This window comes from Patiria miniata, unplaced genomic scaffold (genome assembly GCF_015706575.1).
Source record: "Patiria miniata isolate m_02_andy unplaced genomic scaffold, ASM1570657v1 HiC_scaffold_18, whole genome shotgun sequence".
Lineage (NCBI taxonomy): Eukaryota > Metazoa > Echinodermata > Asteroidea > Valvatida > Asterinidae > Patiria > Patiria miniata.
In genome coordinates, this window is record NW_024037056.1 from 16,782,342 (window position 1) to 16,796,254 (window position 13,913).

General features: G+C 43.0%; 1 protein-coding gene across 1 annotated transcript in view; it reads left to right on the top strand.

Annotated features, from left to right (window-relative positions):
- LOC119724921 (bombesin receptor subtype-3-like) overlaps positions 1-13,913 on the top strand; it is a 28,933-nt gene that overhangs the window by 3,024 nt on the left and 11,996 nt on the right. The window lies entirely within an intron of this gene.

The following is a 13,913-nucleotide window of genomic DNA, read 5'->3' on the forward strand; positions in this document are numbered from 1 at the left end:
TTTTTTCGTTTGAAGCAAAAAGTGCTCAAAATTTGAGAAAGGGTGCTGAACAACTAACCCGATGAAGTTTCAGCTCAGTGAATGTTGTATATCCCGAGAAAACAATATTCTAGGATCTGGATTTCAATTCAACTAACTTGCCGAGTCATGTTTTGAAATGCGCCCGAAATTTCGCTCGTACCCCCGCCCTGCAAACAGGATCCTGTTTGCAGGGCGGGGGGTACGAGCGAAGCCCGAAATCAGCGTCCGGGACACGTTCTCACTGAGCCGATTGCAGCTACGCGATGTTACCCATACTAAACTATAAGACCTTTCTACGCTTGGTTGGCAACTGCACATTTTGCCAACCACGGGTTGCATGGAAGGTCCAACACTGCAAACATGAAGATGAGTTATCACCGATAACCACAATATTATTTGATACTTGGAAATACAACATTGTCAACAAACATTCAACATAATTTCTACACATGCCTCTTTATTATTGTATTGTATTGAAGGTGTTATGAGGACGTTCTTTTTGAAAAATAACGGCCAACCACGGCTTCAATTTATGTACTTGCGGCAGCCTATATAAAATGGCGCCAATGTTTACAAACAAAAGAAAGGTCTACAGGCCTAATAGTGCGCGCGCGTGTGCGTCGTGTCAACGCTTGCGCGCACCCATTTACAAATTTTTCGCCAAATTATAAACGGTTGAACTACTAAAGGAAATTTCCAAGAATGCGTCTTTAGACGCAATACTATATATATTTAAAACCCAGTGTGCTTTTCAACAATAATTTCGTCAGTTACTTTTTGGATGGCTGCAAATGATGGCCTGACTTTAAAATAGCGCCCAGCAAATGTTGTGAAGAGGCCATTGAAATGTCAATAAAATGTCCCTGACCGGACACTGTCGGTTTTTTTTAATTTGTTTATTTGTAGCACCTGTTGCAGAGTTCAAGTTTTAATTGCTGACTTTGTGTGCTATTTCTGTAATGAAATGTCAAGTTTTTAAGAGTCTATTTAAATGTAGATTTTGACCTATACAAAAGATGACAAGGACTTGCGTGCGCGTATGAAGTAGTCGGGGTCCCCCGATCATAGTCCGAACGTTCGATAGTTCGGACTATTGGGCGGACCCCATCTGAACAATAACCAGCACCACGATGTCGCCACTGAAGGGGCTTCGTGAATTCCAATGAAGGCATCCCAAGTCAATCACAAGTTATCCAATCCTCAAGTCAATTGACAAAGCCATGCAAACGAGCAAAGTAATTATTCCCTTGTTGTCACGGTTATCCCCTTTTTGACTTGACTTGACTTGTGATAGACCTCTTCCACCCGACGTCACATCTGCATCAGGGCAGGTATTTAATCCTCCGTGGAACGCATGAGTAATGTACATTTGTACTTTCATTGCCATTGAAATTAAATGAAACGAAAACAGTGAGGGGCACTGTGGAAGGAGTCCATTGACTCGGTATTAAGTCTCCCAGTTGCAAGTGTGTTTGCCACTGCATCTGTTCTAGTCATGATTGAAGTTCACTTTAAGCCCAACTTCTTCCATCACTCAGCTGACTGCCGCCGCTGTAAGATTCCCAGAAGAGGTTTTCACTATAAGCAGATAACCAGTAATGCTTGATCGTCTATCATCGAGAGACGCCTGTTTGTTTCGCTTTATGGTGTTGTTGAGCGAGGCTACTAAAGCGATGTACAAGCACGGAGCATCAACAACACGAGCCAAGCGAATTAACAAGGTGTATCCCCGTAAGGCACGGCGGTGACATTCAGTTGGATTTTTTCAGGATCATCTCCCCGCGCCCGCATGACTGTTTAAATGCCTTTGAAAGTAGCTGAGTGCTATAAGTTTACCGCCAAGCGCTGAGCAGGTTTGGCGCGAACAAAGCTGAGAGTATGGATAGTAGATAGTGGGTGATTCCATGTGGTTACGTCTCGATAGTCCGAAGTCCCATTGGTCCGAAGTCCCATTGGTCCGAAGTCCCATTAGTCCAAAGTCCCATTGGTCCGAAACATAATCCACTTGTTCAGGTTGACTGACCCTAACCCTATCCCTAACCCTAATCCTATGGGCCGTCGGACCAATGGGACGTTTATACCAATGGAACGTAAAGAGCAATGGGCCGTCGGACCAATGGGACGTCGGACCAATGGGACTTCGGACCGGTACTTCGGACTATAGAGATGTCCCCATTCCATGTCACATTAGAAAATAAATGTTCAGTGCAAAGTTAAGTGGAGAATCGCGACAAGGTCGGGTGATAATGTACAACATTCACTGTTAAGATGGATAGTACGTTAGATGATGGCTAACAGCGGACCGTTGGGTGTCAGGGGCACAAAGTCAGGTGATGAGCGACGGTGGGTCTGGAGAGGATAATCGGGTCAGTGGAGGGGTAGAATGTCATGTGATGAAAGATTGCTAGTCAGGTGCTGTGGTTCCGTAAGTCAGGTGATGAAGGAAAACTGTTCAGGTGACGGGGGACATCAAATCGGGTGATAAGGGTGATGATAGGTAGCAAGTCATGTGGGGAGGGGTAACAAGTCACATGATGAGGGAAAGCAGGTCAAGTGGCTAGGGACAGCATGGTGACGGGGAAGGGACTGCAAGTCAGTGATGAGGGATAGCAGGTCAGATGACTATATAAGGTCATGCAATTAACGATTCAGGTGATGAGACAACAGGTCACGTGATGAGAGACGGCAGGTCAGAAGATGATGGATATAGCAGATCAGGTGGTTAGGCACCACAGGTCAGGTGATGAGGAAAGGCAGGTCAGGTGATGAGGCAGAGCATGTCAGGTGTTAAGGTGTAGCAGGTCAGGTGAGGGATAGCAGGTATTGGTGATGCGGGAAAGCAGGTCAGACGATGCGGGAAAGCAGGACAGGTGGTTAGGGACAGCAGGCGAGGTGATGAGGAAACGCGGGTCGGGTGATGGGGAAAGCAGGTCACTGGTGAAATATAAGGTAGAGCAGGTCAGGTGATGAGGGGTAGCATGTCAGATGATGAGGGGTAGCAGGTCAGGTGATGAGTGATAGCGGGTCAGGCGGTTAAGGATAGCAGGTCAGGTGATGTGAAAAGCAGGTAAGGTGTTGGGGGTAGCAGGTCGATGGGTCAGGCGATTTAGGGAAATCAGGCAATGAAATATACACTGTAGTACATTTGTATGTCAGGTGATTTAGGTCAGGTGATGTAGGATAGCAGGTCAGTAGATGAGGGACAGCAAGTCATGTGATTAGGGGCAATAGGTCAAATGACTTGAACCTAAATAGCATGTAAAAGCTAGGTACCTAAATTATTTTTCATTGGAAGAGCATTACAGATTTCATCCTCAGCGGTGCAGCCAGGGTTTTCATCCTACCGTTGTCGTGTATGGGGCGTCCAAAAATTTCATTTGTGCTGAAAGGTACGTAGACAGATTTTTCACCGGACACCCAAGGGGGGGGGGGGGCTGGACACCATCTTCCCATGGGGGCGCTGTTTAAAACCATAATCATGGTTAATGTTAGTCAATAACTACCGTTTTTCGCTTTCCACGGATATTAAAATAAACATCCACTCGCGAAAAGATAGAGTTAATTGGTGAAAAAAAGCAGAAAAGGGGACTTTATGTTCTTCCAGCTAACTATGCTAACTCATGAGGCTGTGCTTTCTCCGAATGCCAAATTTCCAGTGGGGGGGGCCACTGGGGGCGCGAACTTTGCATGGGGGCGTGCAACCCCCCTCCCGCCCCCGGCCCCCCCCCCCCCCGCCCCCATAGCTACACCGCTGCCTCAGTCCAATCAGTTTTGGAATTGATGCAAGCTCTGTTGGTCATGCATGCACTGCTAACGTCACAGATTGTCTTGCACCAGGCCTCTCAACACATAAATAACGATTTCGAGAAATAGCCAGTTATGTCGTAAATTAGGTAATAGACGCCCAAAAACCCGATTCCTATATGTTTGTTGGCGCCAATATTCTCGGAAGAAGCGTACACTTGAAGAAAACGCGTGACTGCCTTAAGCCCTTTAGATCCAATCTTGATCCAAGGAAGCAGAGTTGTAATTACACGCCTACAGATGACGAGAGATAGTGACGATAGTAAAACCGGCATTTAATTAACATCTTTACTCAGGGATCGATGAGATCTTGCATGTAATCAACTCCTGATTGCCCTGCCGATAATCGTAAGTGAAACAGTCGAATACAGAGAGGACAGTAAACAATCTCCTACGCGCACAGGGGCCGGGCCCTTCGGGTTAAAAGTCCCGCACCTGGTTGCATCTGTTGGCTTGAGTGAGTGATTTGGCCTCGAGTTTGAATGACATTTATCCTTGGTATTTCCTTGTTTGATTAGGTGTTTTTTAGGACTTAGCGTTCAGGTGTACTTCAGGTCATGATCAAAAATTGACACATTTTGATAGGAGTTCGGCCATGCCGAAATCAGGGTGCAAATAGTGGTTTCATAAGGGTTAAGAGTCATGAATCTTGTGTCTACAAGAAGTGAAGAATAGAGGTTTGACTTTGTGTTCGTAGCATGTGTAGCTTTTGTCCCTGGGCATGCGCCTTTAACTTAAAGCTATAGTCCATCATTTGTAGCCATCCAAAAAGTAACTGACGTAATTATTGTTGAAAAACGTGCTTGGTTGAAAGATAGTAAGGGAACTAAACTCCCTGTGAAATTATTCTTTCTGGCAAGCTGTCATTTTGAAGAAATCAACGAAAGAAGGCCTTTCCAACAGTGCGTCTTAACACGCACCGTTGGAAATTTCCGTTAGTAGTTTGTTTTTTTATTCGGCGAAGCGCGTGCAAGCGTTGGCACTACGCACACGCGCGCGCGGTTGCTTCAATTCGTCGGATCGGTGCGCGACATCGCGTAGCTGCATTCGGCTCAGTGAGAACGTGTCTCGGACGCTAAATTCAGGCCCAATTCAAAACATGATTCAGCAACTTTTGATATGAAATTGGATCCTAGAATGCTGTTTTTTCTCGGAATATACAGCTGAAACTGAGCTGAAACTTCATCAGGTTAGTTGTTCAGCACCCTTTTTCAATTTTTTAGTACGTTTGTTGCTTCAAACGAACTAAATGCACAAGTTACAAATGATGGACTATACCTTTAATTTCCATACACCAAAACTGCAGTGTTACAATAAACAGTTGCCGCAGTGTCCGCAGTGAAGCTTTTACTGCGGTGGTGTCATGCTCACGCGGATGCTACACGCGTTCTTAAAGAAGAGGCGCACGCGCATTTTGGTAATCCTATAGACCGCTTGCAGATGCGTTCGATAATCGACGCGCGAAGGCGCGCGACGCCATGTTGTGGGACAAGCGCATATCTATCCGTGCACATTTTGTCCCACAACATGGCGTCGCGCACCTTCGCGCGTCAATTATCGAACGCGTCTGCAAGCGGTCTATTGGTCAGTGCAGTGCGTGCGTACTACAAACTGAGCGCGACTCGCGCGAACCTGATGGTGCCATCACAGAAAACGGCTGCCGCCAGATTTGTCTATATTCATTCTGAGCCATCTGAGTCGAACTTTTTGGCCAAGATGATGCCAAGACAAGTCTAAGTCACAAGCGACAGTCAGTCTTGTAGGGTACAAAGATGACACCAGCCCGGCCCTCTGGGACCAGCGAAAAGAGGTTATAGTTATTTTGAGACAGGGATTGTCTTGACATGTATTTGTATTGTCTTGACATGTATTGGCGCCATTTTCCAAGACAGTATATAGTAGAATGCTAGACGTACTAGTTTAATTGCCAAAGCAAATGCTATGGGTTACCTCGCAAAGGCTTGCCTGCTACCGACGGATATGTACAAGGCCTAGATCAAGGTCGTGACAATGTATGTCTTTCAATTTATCAGGCAATTCGATCGGCCATTAAAAAGCAAACAAACATTTGAGCTTCTTTGGTTACGAATTACCGTTTGCATAATGTGATTGAACTGAAACTCATTTTGCGAGTGCATGGTCGTGTTTTTGGTTTTTTTCATTGTGTGCATGCCGGCATGCCGCATTAACGTTGAAAAGTAATCACTATGAATAATCGTGATGATGTTTCACGTAATTAAGGGCACGACAATTATGCAAATGAAGATTGCATGTTCGATAGGCCTAGCCTCCAATCATGCTCGTGATCAATGTACACTCGCAGAGGGCAGAGGCCCACTTTAATGGCGAAAGCATTGGGCTAGCTATTGTACAAAGCAACTGTCTCACGACATTATCTGAACAATGGCTAGCACCATGCTTTGCGCCATTGAAGGGGGCCTCCCAGAGTGTACATTGATTTATTGGTCAAGATTGGTGAGATCCTACTACAGGGTGAGCCTATACAGAGTGAGTACACAAGAAAGTGACCCGAATTAGAAGAACAAGTTGCTACAAAAATAAGTTGTCACAAATAATCTCAGAATGTCGACATCCTGCTTTTGCGATGTCGTCATTCATTGATAAATATACTCTGGATGTCGACAACTTACTTTTGGGATGTCGTCATCCCATAATACATAATCGCAGGATGTCGACATCCTGCTTTTGCGATGTCACCATTCCTTGCTAAATAACCTCTGAATGTCGACAACTTACGTTTGGGATGTCGTCATCCCATAATAAATAATCGCAGGATGTCGACATCCTGCTTTTGCGATGTCACCATTCCTTGCTAAATAACCTCTGGATGTCGACAACTAATTACTTTTGGGATGTCGTCATCCCATAATAAATAATCGCAAGATGTCGACATCCTGCTTTTACGATGCTAAATCGTAAATGATAAATGATGTCAGATTGTCACTCGATAGCACGAGCCTCCGGAGCTCCGTGCCATAGTTGTAAAACTGACCTTTTGCGGCGCTTGACCCATTTCTGACATATCCGGGTTCAACTTATAGGCGCTTTTGACTTATTGGTACGTTAAGATGCATGAACTACTTCACACCAATGTGATGAGTTTCGCAGTCAGTCATTCTCAGCCCGTGAAATAATTGATGATCATTTTAGGTCATATTTAATTGAATGTTACTTAATGAGTTCACCGTCTGTACCAGACATCAAGTATTCTTTTTCTCTCGTGTGCTGTTTTAATGAGGAAATGACAAAAGACACGCAGCGGAGAGGTCGCTGTAGTTAATTGTTCAAGTCAGTCACTCTGTTGTGTGGTATCAGACTTTTGACCGATTACCTAATTTCACCACAATATCAAAACCACCTGTTCTCTGTTCCACAGGGATACGCATTTGTTGGCTAAACTTTATTCGACCATACTTTCAGAGCTTGGTAGTTGTTTTCGGCCGTGTTAACGTAGCAAACGCCACTGGGGACAACTGTCTTGCGACAGACACGAATTACAAATTACCCTAAACTTCAAGAATTTAGACGGGACAAATCTCGCTGCACGATCGTCTCAATTTGGCCAAACACATAAAAAGAATTCACTGAATTTTGTACCAACTAAGGGAAAACGGTCACAGGTCAAATTGAAGTTTGATGAATACATAATAAGATTCGTCATCAAGATGCTGCTGCTGCTGCTGCTGCTGCTGCTGCTGCTGCTGCTGCTGCTGCTGCTGCTGCTGCTGCTGCTGCTGCTGATGCTGCTGCTGCTGCTGCTGCTGCTGCTGCTGCTGTCCGTATTTGGTTTCCTTACCCTCCAAAAAAAAGTAGCTCAACATTGATTACGTGTCTAACTCCTAAACATCAATGTTCATGCTAAACCCTATCCATGTGAATGTGAAAATACACCACATTTACTCATTCACGAAAATATCGTGGAAGTCATAACATACAATATGTTTCATCCTATACGCTTGATTTCCAGAAGGCAGATTACATCGCCAGACCCCCGCGTGATCGCGAATTTAGCTGTATACTATTTATTGCGCAAAGGTGAACTCGGGGACATACAACATGACACTACCGTTAGAAGCTCTTAAAAATGACTACCAACACAGTGTCATTAATTAAGCTCTATAGAAGCTCGTGTTCATGTGCAGTCACGATGTCTACTTGAGGGTATTTTAGAGCCCCGTATAAATCTCTTGTAATTGAAACATTATAGGCTCCCCCTCAAAAGTTCGGGATAATTTAGAAAAATCTATTGGCTGCTGCGGAACCTTAAAAAAATAATAAGACTATACTATATAGCTGTTCCTCTGCGCACATGATTATATTCGGTTGATTCAGAATGGCTATTCACTGGAAGTCTGTTTCATGCATCTGGTCTTCACAATTATTAATGGGCATGATTTAGCCCTTACTACTCCCGTATACAATATCACTGCCCGACTATCTTCGTCAGCTAACAACCAGCCTAAGTTGCAAGTGTCAGTCAGTCAGTCGGTCGCTCAGCGGGTAGTCAGTCGGTCAGTCGGGGGGGGGGGGGGGGGTCAGTCAGTAGGGGAGTCGGGGAGTCAGTCAGTCATCAATCAGCCAGTCAGTTAATCAGTCAGTCAAATAGTTGCAACTTAAAAAGCAGCCTGGCCCTCTGGGACCAGCAAAGCTACCAGACGTACAAGTGCGTCAAGGGACCAGACAAACAAGTTTCAGGGCCAAGTCAAGGTACCGGCCACATTTGAGGGCATAGCACGTCACACATCGGAGGCAGTCAACAGCAAGGTAAACGAACCATAACCATGGGAAGACGGGGTTACATTATCTTTTGGCGAAAATTCCTTTGGAAATTATGGAGAATTAAATTTGGGTGTCGTTTTCCTTTTTGTAGATTAACATGTCGCGTGTAGATCGCATCGCGTGGCACGGCCCGTAAGTCGTGTTTACGTTTAATCATGGAGCTCCATGGTTTAATCTAGCCCTGCCCAGGTTGGACGACGGCTTCATCGCCTTACGACTGACGTGTGTAATAACGGAGGAGTCCAACCTCCGATTTACCAAATCTATTGTCTGAAACTGGTCTTTATTAAACCAAACACGCTCCTTTTACAAGAAGCTTTTTTATTAAATAAATTCATCGTTTGATATTAAATTAACGACTGAATACAACCAGGCAAGATACGGCGGTCCAACCTTGATTGTTAACAATACCTCATTGTCACAGTTGGAGCACTGCCAGACACGGGTTTTTAATCAAAGACGAAAACACGCCCTGATTAAGGAAAGCAAAGGTTCCTTTTGTCTGCAAATCAATGTTGCCATGGAAATTTCTCCGTCTAAATTCCAATCTCGAAATCGTTGTTTGCGGAGAGGCTCGGAGACCGGACCTGGACAATGAGAACCCTTTGTTGGAAAATGACTTTCAAGTTCGAGCTGGAAATGTCAAGGAGATGCATTAAGTTGATTGTTGTTTAAAGACTCCAGAGTTTTAATGCTGTAGAAATCGGTAGCATATAGTAATACAATATACACATTTTGACGGGAATTTTAATCTACTTTAATACTTAACTTATAAGAACTGGGTTTTTTTTAATAATGAAGTGAAGTATTGCTCTTTAACCATACGTGGTGAAAAAAATCTTTTAAAAAATCGCAAGAATAGTGTTATTATGCAAATTTGAATACAAGTCACCAAAATCACTGTTGTCCACGTGTAAGTCTGGTGTAGTGCTGTTTGCCGTCAAATCAAGCTCCGGAGCTCAGTCAAGCGTATGGAATAAAGCCGTCCGTGGACAAACCGTTTTGAAACATGACATTTTTAAACTGTACCATATCTCAGAGACAAACTATGCATTTGCAAACCTTTTTTCAATATTTTAATACCATTAAACCCTAATTTTTGCAATTTGCTCAACAAGCAGGGGAACTTGCTGCCAAAAGTGGGTTTCCTTCTTTTTGCACCACCCCGTGTATACATTCATAGTTACATAATTATCCTGGACATATTCGTACCTCCAAATAGAATTCTCTCCTATACTTCCCTAGATTTTTCCAAAAGTTGTTGATTTTTTTTGAAAGATGCCACTAGTAGTCCAGCGGATATGTGACAAAATATCGATGAATTGTGCACTTTTGCATAAAAGCGTGAAACTTGGCACAGATGTTTATATTCATGCGAGAAAATGTTTTAGATGTGGAGCCATCGCAAATTTACCCTTTTAGGGGCGTGGCATCCATTTAAAAAAGGGGGGCGGGACTTGTCGTGCCCGCAGTGAAAATGGTTTTTCCCACTTGTTACAAAAGCAGGAAACTTCACAAAGACATAATTATATAGATAATTAGTGTTTTCCAGATTCGGAGCCACCACAAAAGTAATGGTTGCCACGCCCCTAAAAGGGTGTGTTCGAGATAGCTCCACATCTGGAATTTTTTTTCTCATGGATATAAAGGTCTGTGGGACGTTTTATTCGTTCATGAAATATGGGCACAATGTTTTCCAAAGTGGGCATAATAATTACCCCCCCCTTTTCTTTTAATGGCTGCCACGCCCCCAAAAAGGTACTATTGTGGTGGCTCCGAATCTGGAAAACATTAATAATCTATATAATTATGTCTTTGTGAAGTTTCCTGCTTTTGTAACAAGTGGGAAAAACCGTTTTCACTGCGGGCACGACAAGTCCCGCCCCCCTTTTTTTAAATGGATGCCACGCCCCTAAAAGGGTAAATTTGCGATGGCTCCACATCTAAAACATTTTCTCGCATGAATATGAACATCTGTGCCAAGTTTCACGCTTTTATGCAAAAGTGCACAATTTTTTTCACATATCCGCTGGACTATAGACAGTGGCATCCATTTAATTAAAAGATGCTAGTAACCTTTGGAAGAAAATAGCTGGTACAGTGTACATGCATCTAGTATCTCTGAAAATGATGTTTCGTCAGACTGCGTCAGACCCCCAAAGCTACGCGATCCTATTTCTACGCACTTACCTTTAATTTGCGTTTGGCAACGCGCGCGCGTGCAAGGCGTTACCTGCGCAGATTATGGAGGATAAGGACACGTTTGTGATTGAAAATCGCTGGTATGGCTTTTAAATGTTAAACGTGCATACAATATGAGAAATCGCTGGTATACTGCTTTGAATTTCACGAGCTAGCTGGTATGCCTTCTTGAATGTTTGCATGCATAAAATATGGGGGAAAACGCTGGTAAACGCGACCTTTTCGGTGTAAAATCTGTTGCCAACCACGGCGTATGTCCTTGTGACAGCCCGTGAAATGGTGCGCAAATGTTCACAAACCTGCTCGTCGCTGGTATACCGCTTTAATTAAACGACATATGTAATTTGTGAGATCGTTCATCATGCAACATCGTTAGGACTTGTGCCGGAACTTGAATCCTATGGGAAATAGCTGATGTTTAAAAAATAAAATAATTGTACTTAACCTCACCGGATGATGTTTCATCATGTGCTTTGGGAAACCGTCGGTGTGTGGACCGGAAAGATGCTATGATGCACTAATGAGGACATAGCAAACATTCTTTCCTTAATGTCACGAACCTTCAGGCTTACATTTCGCGTGCAAAAGGCAAACCAATGTTTGACACATTTCTTTCTCAACTATTACAGTGCATTGTATCCTAGCACGGCCGTGTTGCTGCAAAACGGGGGGGGGGGGGGATGACGTACCTATTTGTGCCCAAAAGACTTAAATTTGGCTCCAAATAATAATTAATTAATTATTTTTAGTCAGGATCGACCACAGCAATCCCCACGGGATTTCGTTCGTGTAAACTCGAGACTTTGCGAGTTGCTCATCTCCATGATTGCCTGCGTAAAGTGCGGGAGTTAATTGCCTTTTCTGATACACGAAAAGTACATGCGGCATATCCGGGCGTGCTTTAATTTGCTTGCAGGCCTAATGCTTGCCTCATTAAATTCATTTTCCGTCTGGAGACTTCGTCTGCAAAATAAGAGTCCAGAGTGTTTTGTCCGACTGTGAAAATGAATTATCTTACCAGAGACGTGTCCTGCGGGCTGGTTGCTTAATAACATCCTTAAAGAAAAATAGAACAAATTCAAAATTACAAAATACTATAATAATATAGGTTTTCCCAGTTATTTTAACACTTATATGACGCAAATTTCATTTAACGATACTTTAATTTCGTCCTCGAACATCTTCGAGCTCAATTCCCGAATTCAATTTTAAAAAGCCACCAATGGATTTCATGTAGGCCTAAGGTGCATTATAATTCAAATGTGTCGCATTCTGATTCGCCCTAGTAATTTCGGTAAATTCGTCTTATCGGACTACTGAATGCCCTGTTGCTGTGATGGCATTTCAGGAAGCCACTGTTCAGTTTATGGGTTTCTGTTCAAATTGTGAACCCCAAAATGTGTTCATCGAAAACATTTGTAAGAAAGGTTTGCTCATCGGCTTACTGCCATGTAGGCCTGACACAACAACGAATCACCGAAAAGAAAAGAAACTGTACAAAAGCGAAATATCCAAAGTTCTGGCAACTTTTGGTGCTGAAATAGCTGTAACATTGAGGTTTCTGCCTGAAATGACATAGCACGTTTGCCAATTAATATGGAAAATTCTTAATAGCATAAAAACTAAAAAGGCACCAAAATACCCTTGAAAATGACAAACGCAAAATTGAAAATAAGGTTATATGGGACACAGTGGTGCATTTCATAGGATTAAATAAATTACATCGCATGGACCCTTTCATTTTATTTTAATTTGCGCCATGTATTCGAGAAAATGGTAACAACATCATTTTTATGTAAGATTTGAGGCTTTGCATTGTGGAGATACTAAATAATGAAAGGTTTGATGAAACACCATGTGCGAATAATTTCTCAACTAAGAGAATGGTTCTGAAAAGAACCAGAGGTATTAACTCGACGTTCCGGTCAGTATGCTCTGACCGTCGTTTTTATGGAACGAGTGCTTTTGGGATTTATAGGGAAACTACTTCGTATAGCCAAGATCACACTCTAGTGCTAGGCTTAAATCAGATTAAAAGAGATTAGAAAATTGAAAAAAAAAAACAGGTTCGTAATAATTGGACTGACCACATCTTTCTGGTGCGCGTGCCCATTTGTAACCATGACAACATAATGCCATCCTCTCAAGTTGGAAACTAATGAGCGGGGATGTGGTATAAGAAGATTGGATCAGCCTACGCGTCTGTCTGCTTGTTGGTGCCAGACCCTCCGCCAAACTTAAAAGAGTACACAAAATATCTTTTTTAATGGGAATCTGTTGAAATGCACCTTTAGTGCCATTTGCATTGATTGCAACTGGGGTGATGTTTGAGCCCGCCCCCCCCCCCCAAAAAAAGGGGGGGTTGAGGAAAGATGCCTCGTTGTTCCTTGAATCGGCCACAAAAAAAATGTTTTTGCAAATGGTTCCTTTTACTCAAAAGTGTTTAAGACCAGCCAGCTATGTCTTTATCAACCGTTTAAAACCGGCCACGCGACGGGCTCTCGACCAAGTGGGTAACTGTCTTAGAAATTTATGAATAAGGAGTCATTGGCTATCGACTGAAGTAGTTTGGAGAAACCAGGAGAAGCAAAAAATAAGGAATTCTATTTTCATTATAGTATGAATTTTGTTATTTACATTTTAGTAACAGGAATTTGGGCTGGCTGGACGATCCATATCGATTGCTTTAATTTGTTGTCCCCTTTTGTTCACAAAGAAAATCGTATTGAGATTTGGATGCATGGCCAGATGCTATGTGAACAAAACAACAGATGAGTTTCAATCCAATTAATGTTTTCATTTGGTTTTTCACTTTTGATTACTATCGATTAATGTACATCGTTTATTCTGAACAGTGAATGTTTGCGTGCTTAGTAGTAATCAAATCATTCTCGGACATGTTTACATTTAGAACCGGCATGATTAGTCTAGTCCAGTTGATACAAAAGACAGCTATTTCCATTGCCAATTACTCAGAAGCTGCTGTTTACTGTTAAACTTCAGGCAAGTGGCAATCGTGTTAACACATTCTTTAGGCCAAAAAAAAAGTCTCCGGTTTCTGGTATGGAGCTTGCCCAAAAAGTGGT